This window comes from Gossypium arboreum, chromosome 13 (genome assembly GCF_025698485.1).
Source record: "Gossypium arboreum isolate Shixiya-1 chromosome 13, ASM2569848v2, whole genome shotgun sequence".
NCBI lineage: Eukaryota > Viridiplantae > Streptophyta > Magnoliopsida > Malvales > Malvaceae > Gossypium > Gossypium arboreum.
In genome coordinates, this window is record NC_069082.1 from 121,553,249 (window position 1) to 121,565,105 (window position 11,857).

Below are 11,857 nucleotides of genomic sequence, written 5' to 3' on the forward strand. Positions count from 1 at the left end.
TATAAGGCCTTGTACATGCTTTAGAAGTGGTTCGGGACTAAACCGATATCATACGAGACTTTTAGAAACTTAGAAAAAAGTTTCAAACATATAGGGGTCACACGCCTGTGTGAACAGGCCGTGTGCCTCATACGGCTCCAGAGACACCCATGTCTCAAGCCATGTGAAAACAGGGCATACATACTGACTTGGGTCACATGGCCAACCACACGCCCATGTGTGTAGCCCGTGTGCCCTTCGAAGTGACCACACACAACTGTGTGCCAGGCCGTGCCAAAACTGTAGGGTATATTAACTTATGCAACACGGTCAAGTCACACGCCCGTGTGTAATACTGTGTGGAGCATACTGACTTTATTTTAATAACAACACCAGGGGACACACACCCGTTTAACATGACCGTGTGTCACACACGGTTGAGACACATGCCTGTGTGGACAAAAATATGCCATTTGCAAGGCCAAATTGCCACCCTTATTCATACACACCCAAACAATCAAAATGATACCATTTCATCACACAATTAGGCAACCAAAACATCAACCAATTGCACAATTCATACCATATCCAATTCAATCAAATTCAATACTCAATTCAATACCAATTACCTATTCAAATACTTATTAACTCAACTTTCAAAATCATACTTTATCAAAGCATTTCTCAAGCATTATACACCATCAATCAATTAACCATTTGCAATTATAAAACCATAACCATATTCATACCAAACATGCCAAAACAAGCCATCACTCAAGGCTATATATATACAATCAAAACATATACATTTACAAGCCATTTTTAATAGCTAAACACACATCAACATTAACATCATTTACAAGCCAACTCTCATGGCTATAAACACAACCAATATACCACAAGTAGCCTATACATGCCATTTACCATATTTATACAACTCAAAAGTATCAATTAGATGTCCGATAGTGCGATGATGTTCTCGAAGACTTCCGGATCTGAGCTAGCCTTAATTCATTATAAAACATAAAAAAAAAAAACACGAAGTAAGCTTCATAGCTTAGTAAGTTTGTATGTAAATAACTTAATTCATCAAATCAATATAAATCAACCAATTTCACATTAACTACAAACCTTTCTCATGTCTTAAACATGATTAAATCAAGGTAAACGTGTAACGACCCGAACTTCAAGGTTATAGGAAAAATATATTTTCGGGTCTCTATTTCTGAAAAATGGATTAGAAAATATTTATGAAAAATAATTACGAAGTTAATTGAGTAATTAACTAGGATTTAATTAAGTGAATTTAGCTTAATTAAGAGTAATTAGGAAAAATGATTAAATTGAATAAAGGATGAAAGTTGAATTGTAGATTAAAAGAAAATAAAAAGGACCAAATAGGAAATTATACCTAATGTATGAATTTAGGCGGCAAAAGACGGAAGAATCTAGGATTTTCTTAGATTAATTAATTAATTTATTATTATAGTCATTATTATTTAATTGATATTAAATTATTATATTATGAAATAAATAAAAGAAAGACAAGTGTATAGTGATAATTTGATACAAGTGTATGGAAAAAATAATAATAATAAAATAAAAATAAATACATGTGTAATAATTATTGTAAATACATTTGTAATACATGTGTGTATTTACTTATTATTTAAGTAAATATTAATGTTATTATTATTGAATTGATATTATATTATTAAATAAATTAAATAAAGACAAATGTGTGGATATGATTTGATACAAATGTATTAATAAAAATACATATATTTGTAATACATGTATTTGATATTAAATAGATATTTATTATTTAGTAAAAGATATTTATTAATTAAATAATTATATTATATGATATGATTTTTATGTGATGAATAAATAAAAGTGTGACAAATGTAAGGTTATAAATGGATACAAATGTTAAATAAATATTGGTTATTTAATAGATTTTTATAATGTTATATATATATATATATATATATAAAACAAAACTAAAAAGAAAAGAAAGAAAAGAAACAGAATAGGCAAACGTGAAGCAGGGGAAGGAAAGGAAGAAAGAAACGAAAGAAAGAAAAGGAAAAATTCAAGGTTTGAAGCTTTAAAGTAGCCCTTTTTACTTAGTTTTGATGTTTTAAAAGCTTTAGAACAAAGTTTTGATGAAATTAAGTTAATATTTTGAAAGTTATTAGATTTCTAAATATTGTTCATGTTGAATAAAATGATGAATTAGGGGTTAAATTGATAGAAATTCAAGTTAGAAATGAAATAAGGATTGAATTGTAAAGTAATTCATAAGTTTTATGTTGTAGGGACTAAATTGATGAAATTTCGAAATTAGGAAAATATGCTGGAAATTTTATAGTTAAGTATGAGTTTGGACAAAATTTGAATAGAAATGAAGAATGAATTGAGATAGAAAAAGTAAGTGAATTTAGTTAAGATTAAATTAAAATTAAAGGAGAAATTGAATAGAAATTGTATTAATTAGATATAAATTAGTAGTGAATTAACGAATATGAATTGTTTTAATTCCCATAGCTAACGTTGTCTCGGGAAATTTCGGCTAAGCAAGGAAAAATGGCAAAGACAACGAGAGTTAGCTCGAGAAAATACGGTTTGTATTTCTATAATACGAACCTAGTTATTAATTGTTATATTTTTTATTCAATGCAATTAATAAATGTTGAAGTGAGAATTATTGTGTTTATAATGGAAATGGATTAATTTGGTATGTGATGAATTTATATTGATTGAATTAAATTGAATTATATATTATAAATATATGTATATGTGTGAATGAGATATTGTGTAATTATGATAATTGAATTTTGGATAAATGTTATGATAAATAGTTAAGATGAGAATTATTTGTGTTGTGTCTTTATAATTGAAATGAATTGATTTAGTGTGTGATAAATTTATATTGAATTGATATATGAATGTTTGAATTGAAATGAATATTGATGTGGAAATTGAATAATAAATATTTGTTATATTGGAAAATATATGTAGTCGGAAGTGTGATGAAATTGATAGAAAATTGTGATTATTGTGAAATTGAATATTTATTAGTGAAAAGTGAATGGAATTATATTGAATTGAAAATATATAGTTAATTAATTAAAATATGAATTAATTGAAAACTGGAAAGTGAATTAAATACCCTATTAACTAGTCGGGCTAGTCGGATATAGTTGGCATGCCATAGGATATGGAAGAGTACGGGTTTTGCCGGCTTACTGATCAGGCACTTATGTGCCGACTACTGTTATTGTTACCGTTACTATTACCGATTCAGCACTTTGTGTGTCGGATGTTGTTCTTATTCTTATCACCGTTCACATTACTATTTGAATTTGTTCCGATGAGGTACTCCGTGTATTGCATCGTTATTATTATTCTTGTTCTTCGTTATTGTTCGCTTGACCGATGAGGCACTATGTGCCGTATTGGTGTGTTGGTTGGATCCGTGTATCTATCTAGGTCCAAGTCATGTTAATAGGGTTAAATAAAGGAACTGGAAAGATCGACTGTTACTGAATAATTTAATTATTCTTGTATATCGATTTTCTTGAATAATTGATATTTATGGATAACCGATCAATTGATTGATCTTGAATAACGATTATTTTTGAATAATTTATTGTTACCGAATAAGCATGCTCATTCTTGAATAAATAATTGTTCTGATTGACTGATTGTTAATGAATATTACTGATTGATTAATTGCTATTGAAAAATAATAAATGATTTTGAATTTAAAGGAAAGCAAAACATTGGTTGCAAAGTGAATGTTTGAATACTCATTGAGTTTGAAAAGTTCAATGTATATATATTAATATGTTTTATAATTGTTTAAATGTTCGGATTATAGAAATACCACTGAGTATATGCTCAGCGTACGGTTTGTTTTCGAGCGCAGGTTAAGGCTAGACCATTGAATCAGCATCCCAGGTCGATCCTGAATTCAATGAGGTAAAGTATGTTGAGTATTGGTAATAGCATGTACCTAGGATGTCTTATGAGAGTCATTTAGGTTGTGAAAGTATTGATAAAACAAGTAAATTATGGTTGGCAATGGTATATAATATGAATTTGAAATTTGAAAGAAAAATTCGTAGTAATTCTCATTTAGTCCCGAATTGATTTTATTGTTCATATTGGACTGCGAGGGCCCATTAAAGGGACGTCATTTTAAAATTATGATGAGTCTGAACGTTTATACTTAATTAATGTCTATATTGTATTGTACTGATTAGTAATGTCTCATAACCTTGTTCCAGCGACAGTATAGGGTTAGGGGTCGTTACAAAATGAATGATGGCCCATAGCCAAATCAAAGGTAACTTATTCAAAGAACAATTATCATGGCCCGAAGCCAAATCATTCGATATGCATGGCCCGAAGCCAAATCGGTATAACTTGTAATACCCCTACCCGTATTCATTGCCGGAATAGGGTACGAGGCATTACCGGAGTTTACGAATTAATTTTTTTTTATATTCAATATAGCCCCTTTATAAATATCTAACCTTCCCTGCAATATTAAATCGAGACCAATCCACATCAACCAAATCAATTCAACATATTTTCAAGATAAATTCATGCATATTTATAAGATAACGTCATCACATATCTAAAACCAGGTTTGTTAACCATACTAATGGCTAACTTTACATCCATTTCACGTTAACATTTACTTTGTTAGCTTATACATGCCTTTGATTTCCAAAATAAAGTTTCTTTATATACTGAAATCACGAGGTTGATGATGTGATGTGTCTCCCACCAAATCCGACCTCCGAGCTCTTAACACTACAAAACAGGAAAAAGGAACGGGTAAGCACTTCGTGCTTAGTAAGCTCATGTAACAAGAATTATACTTACCTAATATTTTCAGTACAATACAATAAACATCCATATATCCATTCAATGCATTATTACCCTAATATGCACAAACTCAACATTCAAGTTAGTACAATAATTTCCATGTACCAATAATATATACCTTGATTGATGTACTCATCAATACCATGATTTTCATTCCCTTATTATTTTCCATATTTATCCCGTTGAATTTATCGGAATTTCGATAGATTTTCAGTGGTACACTTTTAGTGTACAATTCCGGGTCTGTCAATTCATATTCATGTGCGCACATTTCCATTTCAGAGAGCACACTCCCGCGAACCTCAACCTTGCAGCAGGATTACGGTCCAGGCTAAATCCGCAATATAAACTCATAGAGTATTGTCGGGATTACCGGTCCAGGCTAAATCCTGCAGCGACAATTACTCTAATGAGCTTGGATCCAATTACCAGTCCAAAGCTAAATTCAGACCCTAATTCGGATTACCCGTCCGGCTAAATCCATTTTACACATATTCTTGGGAGGGCTATATCAGATAGGATCACCCGTCCGGCTAGATCCTTTTACCGTCAATTCCTTTTCAGAGATCCATCGAATTTTCCTTTCATTCAACCGGATTTCTTCCCATTTTATCAAATATATCAATATTTCATTAATTTTCATACAATGAACACTCAAATCATATTCACATCAATAACATACAATCTCAAGCATTTCGAATATAATTCAAGTTACGAACTTACCTTGATACTTGTTTGTAAACAATAAAAATCTACTAATCCCGAACTTTTTCCTTTCCTTGATCTAGCTTCGTATTTGAATCTTCCGGATCTAAATAAATAAATTTAATTATCAATTTAATACATTTCATGTTCATATGCAACATTCTCTATAATTCAACTATTATTTATAGTTCATTCAAAGCTGTCTACTTGAGTCATAGTCACTAAATTATTTATAACTTGAGATACGGAGCTCCAAATTAAGATCCGTTAATTTTCCCTGAAACTATACTCACATATATTTTTACCATAAAATTTTCATAATTTTTGGTTTATCCAATAAGTACAGTTTATTCTTTAAAGTCACCCCTGTTCTGCTATCGACAGTACTGACCCTTCTTCACTAAAAATTAATTATCTCTTCATAAAGAATTCAAATAATGTTCTTGTTTATTTCTCTTAAAAATAGACTCATTAAGGATTCTATACATATAAATTTAATCCCATAATTGTTTTTATTCAATTTTTTATGATTTTTTAAAGTCAGAACAGGGGAACCCGAATTCATTCTGACCTTGTCTCACAAAATTCATTATATCTCAAAATTTACAAATCCATTGCTTACACTATTTCTTCTATGAGAAACTAGACTCAATAAGCTTTAATTCCATATTTTTTTCATCTTATAATTCGATTTTTAAAATTTATGGTGATTTTTCAAAGTTAGTCTACTGCTGCTGTCCAAACTGTTTTTGTGCAAGCTATTTATTACCATTTTTCCCCTAAGCTTTTAATAAATGATAATTTCGTCCCTACTCAATTAGCCTCTCAATTGAGCTGATTTTTCTCAATCAACATTTTATTCTATCACCTTAAACTAGTTTACAACCTTTAGGAATCAGAATTTCAGCAATAGACTTTAATTCCAAGCATTTTCACAATTAGGTCCTAAAAATCAATTTCTATTGAAATTACCTAATAAAATCATCTCATAAACAAATTAAAGCTTTAATTTCATTCTATTTCATCATAAAATTACAACACTCAACCATGGTGACTTTCAATTTCATCCATGAAATCAAAAAATAATGAATTTAATAGTAGGACCTAGTTCTAAAAGTCTTAGAAACACAAAATTACAAGAAAAAGGCTAGGATTAACTCACTTGGTGCAAAAATTATGAAATACCAGCTTATAGAACCCTCCTATGGCGTTTTTAGCTGCTGGAATTGAAGAGAAATGAAGAGAAATCTAGATATTTCCTATTTAGTCCTAGTTTTATTTAGTTAATTTTGTAATATTCCAATTTTACCCTTAATTTATCAATTTTTCTGCTGATTTCATACCCTTGCCGTCCAGCCCAAATAAATTTTGGGTCTAATTTCCTTTTAAATCCTTTCTCATTAGACTTTTAAGCTATTTAATCATTCTAGCAACTTTTACACCTATTACAATTTAGTCCTTTTCATTTAATTGACTACCCAAACATTAAAATTTCCTAACGAAATTTTAATACCACATTAATAACATTTCATAAATATTTATAAAATTATTTTTGACTCGGTTTTACGAGATAGAGGTCTCGATACCTTGTTTTTACCCAATTTCTTCAATAATTTCTTTTGCTATCTAATCACTAAATCGGTAAAATTTTTCTATCAATATTTTCATACGATTTTCCTATCTTATCAATTTTCATGCAAAAATATTGAAATAAATTTCTCTTTAAATCGAATTTGTGGTTACGAAACCACTGTTCCAATAATTTTGAATTTAGGTCATTACAACTCTCCCCCTTTAAGGATTTTCATCCTCGAAAATCTTACCAGTAAAGAGATTTGGGTATTGTTTCCTCATTGCCTCCTCCGGTTCCCATGTCGCTTCCTCAATCCCGTGCTTTTGCCACAATACTTTCACCAAATTTATCTTTTTATTTCTAAGCTCTTTTGTCTCTCGTGCCAATATCTTGACCGGTTCTTCACTGTAAGTCATATCCGGTTGAATCTCCACTTCTGTCGGAGAAATAACATGTGAAGGATCTGATCGATATCGTCGTAACATAGATACATGAAAAACATTATGGATTCTATCAAGTTCCGGTGATAATGCCAATCGATAAGCGACCGGTCCAATTCTTTCTATGATTTCATATAGCCCGATAAATCTTGGACTCAGTTTACCCTTTTGACCAAATCGGAGGACTTTCTTCCAATGAGACACTTTCAGGAATACCTTGTCACCGACTTGAAATTCAATCTCTTTTCGTTTAAGGTCGGCATATGATTTTTGACGATCGGAAGCTGCTTTTAGACTATCTCGAATAACCTTTACTTTTTCTTTTGTTTTTCGAATCAAATCAATCCATGTATCTTCCTTTCACTAAGCTCTGTCTAATATAACGGTGTTCTACATTTTCTACCATACAAAGCTTCATAAGGAGCCATTTTAATATTGGACTAATAACTGTTATTGTAAGCAAATTCAATCAAAGGTAGATACCTCTCCCAATTACCTTCAAACTCTAGCATACAACATCAGAGCATATCTTCCAATACTTGAATTACACGCTCAGATTGACCATCATCGAGGATGAAATGCGATCTTGAAATACAACTGAGTACCCAAGGCTTATTGCAATTTGTCCCAGAAACGAGACGTAAATCGGGGATCTCTATCTGATATAATGGAGACAGGCACTCCATGTTGTAACACCCCTCGCTCGCATCTGACGCCGGGACAGGGTTCGAGGTGCTACTTGACTTTTACTAACATTCTATACTCAACAGGGCCATGAAATCTCAAACAATTAAAAACTTTTCTTTTCACATACAATCTGTCCCATATACGGGCTTACGAGACCCAAAACATACATCCGGAGTGGTTCGGGACCCAACCGAGAACTCATGAAAAACTTAGAAAATCTCTTACATCAAGGCTTCATACGCCCGTGTGGGTATAGAGCACACGCCCGTGTGCTAGGGACACGCCCTTGTCCCGAACTCATGTCCAAAAACCTGGACAAATACAAGGCTATTTTGCAAGCCATTTTGTCACCCTCACAACACATGCACACATACTTATACAATAGCATACAACATGGCAAAATTAGGCACTTAAACATTCCTAACATGACATGACCATGGTAATTTCACATGCAATAGATATCATAGATTTTTCTCACATCTTTACCACATTCATGCTATAATCATTATAAACTCATCACATAATACCATAGCACATGCATGTATAATTAAAATGAATTTACAATCCCATAATCAAAATAGGCCAACACATATGGTCAAAGCCATATCACATACTCTAATATTTAAACTCCTATACATGCCATAGACTCAAAGTACTTGAAATCACTACACCAATAGCGTTAGCTTGACAGTGTGATAATATCTCCGACGAACTCCAACCCGAGCTAACCTGGAAACTCTAGAAAACATGGGAAAGAAGGGGGGGGTAAGCTTTCGCTTAGTAAGTTCATATGAAAACAATAAGCAACTCATTAACTTGTTTTATCAATGTTTACAACATATTTTCAAGTTCACTACAAGCTGTCTTTCTGAGCAACGGTCACTAAATTATTTATATCTGGAGCTACAAAACTCCGAATTAAGTTTTGTTAATTTTCCCTGAAACTAGACTTATTTTTCTTTCTTCCATAAAATTTCCAGAATTTTTGGTTAAGCCAAATAGTACAGTTTATTCCTCAAAGTTACCCCTGATTCACTGTCTAACAGTTCCGACCCTTCTGTACTAAAGTTCAATTATCTCATAGTACAAGACTCGAACAATGTTCTCGTCTATTTCTCTTGAAACTAGACTCATATGTCTACTTACTAATTTTTTTCTAGAATTTTTTTGGTTGGGCCAATTAGTACAGTTTATTAGTTAAAGTCTCCCCTGTTTCAGGGTATGACCACTCTGACCCCTGTGCACTCCAAACCAAATTTCTCCCTGTACAAAATTCCAACAACCATGCCGTTTATTTCCCCTAAAAATAGACTCAATAAGGAATCCATGCATATAAGGTATGACTCTTAATAATTTTTTTACAATTTTTGGTAAATTTATAAACTCAGAATAGGGGATCTCGAATTTATTCAGACCCTGTTTCACAAGAATTCAAATATCACACAATATGGAATTCTTTTTCTTCCCCTGTTTCTTTCATGTGAAAATAGACTCATTAAGCTTTAATCCCATATTTTATTCTGCCTCTAACTCATTTTCCACTATTTTTATTGTATTTTCAAAGTTACACTACTGCAGTAACTCAAATCTGTCAAGGCTAAATTACTCATTCATGATCATTGTTCACAAAATTAATACAACATCGTTTGTATAATCATCACCGAGACATTCATATCACATTTTCATTTACCATCTTACCATGTTGTTGTTATGTCAAGTTTTCAACCCGAGGGTTAAGTACATACCTGTTCAAAGTATCCATTTCACAACATTTACCAATACGTCCCTTTCATCTCGAGTATTCCTCCATTTGAGTAGAATTTTACCCGTTGAACACATCGGAATATAATTCGAATACATGGAAAGTTTGCACATAAGTGCCACATATGTAGCCAAGCTACCATGTAACCCGCCTATAAGTGAACTCGGACTCAACTCAACGAGCTTGGGCGTTCGCATCCATAAGTGAACTCGGACTCAACTCAACGAGCTCGGATGCCTAGTTACATCTCACGAACTCGGACTCAACTTAACGAGTTCGAACATTCGCATCCATAAGTGAACTCGGACTCAACTCAACGATTTCGGATGCTCAACCATCCTAGTGACATGTCACTTGTATCCTAATCTATTCCTAAGGTTCAAACGGGATTTTCCTCGAACACATATCCTTGCCATCTTCCGTAAAATATCGAAACCAATACTCGGTAGCACTTTATATTTAATAGATAATACACATAACTTGCATTTTATTCGAAAATAACCACAAAGCATATATTTCATGATAAAAATCAGCATATCATATATTTAACATCAATAACTTAAAAATAACAATTATGCTACATTATTTACACATGAACTTACCTCGATACCACAAAGGTGAAAAAAAGACGTAATTATCCCTTAATCGATTTCTTTCCGTTCTAGGTCCAAATCTCGATTTTCATCATCTAAAATATCACATTCAACTTATTAAAACAATGTACTGATCAAATTAGTCCATTGACACACTTGGGCAATTTTTACAATTTTGCCCCTATATTTTGCCAAAATTACCAAATTGCCCCTAGGCTCGTAAAATAAATTTTATCACATTTCTTTACTCCTTGAGTCTAGATGAACCATTTTCATAACTATAGCAACTCATAATTTCAACTATTTCACACATTTACAACTCATTTTACAACTTAGCAATCTAGCCATTTTTAAGGTGTTTTCATGCAATTTCTTTCACAAAAGTTGTTTATTAGACAACTAGGACTCATAATCTTCCATAAAAACACAGCAAACAACACATTTAATCTCATGGCAAAACCCTAGACTCTTCATCATTTTGCAAAATAGTCCCCTCTTATGAAAGCTCATGCTTTAGGGGTTCCAAAAATGTAAAAATCATCAAGCAAACACATTAAAATCACTTACAAGCAAGGGAAATATGTTGCTGAAATTTTCCAGCTTCAAAACCCTTTCTTTGCTGCATATTTCGGTGAAGGAGAAGAGAAAAATGATAGCTTTTTTCTTTTTGATTTGTTAATAATAAAACTAGTTAAAATTGGTGACCAAATTTCACCTAATTTTGACTTTTCAACAATTTTGTCTCCCATGACCGGCCATCACACTTTCAATGGCCTAATTTCACTTTAAATACCCCCAATTTAATATACAAGGCAATTTAACACCTTTAGGTATTAAAACACAACTTTTACCTTTTACGCGATTTAGTCCTTTTTCGAAATTGGACTAGAAATTGCTAAAATTAACTTACCAAAGTTTACATGCACTTATAAAATTATATTATAACACATAAAATAATACTAAAATAATTTTCTCTGGCCTCGAAATAGTGGTCCCGAAACCACTGTTCCGACTAGGCCGAAAATCGGGCTGTTACACCATGTAGCCTGACAATCTCAGATATGTACAGTTCAGCTAGTTTATCTAAAGAATAATCCATACGTACCGGAATAAAGTGAGCTGACTTTGTCAATCAGCCTACAATCACCCAAATAGCATTTTTTTTCCTCGGAGACAAAGGTAACCCCGATACAAAATCCATAGTGATTCTTTCCCA

At 32.1% G+C, this 11,857-nt stretch overlaps 2 long non-coding RNA genes across 2 annotated transcripts; one reads left to right on the forward strand and one right to left on the reverse strand.

The window, feature by feature from the left end:
* Positions 1 to 1,979: 1,979 nt before the first annotated feature.
* Positions 1,980 to 4,105, forward strand: LOC128286952 (uncharacterized). The gene is made up of 3 exons (XR_008277641.1): positions 1,980 to 2,079; positions 2,530 to 2,605; positions 3,914 to 4,105. It is a non-coding gene; the product is annotated as an uncharacterized LOC128286952 (long non-coding RNA).
* Positions 4,106 to 8,767: 4,662 nt separating this feature from the next.
* On the reverse strand, positions 8,768 to 11,303 carry LOC128286466 (uncharacterized). The gene is made up of 3 exons (XR_008277044.1): positions 11,209 to 11,303; positions 10,651 to 10,736; positions 8,768 to 9,024 (listed from the first exon to the last, which is right to left on the reverse strand). It is a non-coding gene; the product is annotated as an uncharacterized LOC128286466 (long non-coding RNA).
* Positions 11,304 to 11,857: the final 554 nt, after the last annotated feature.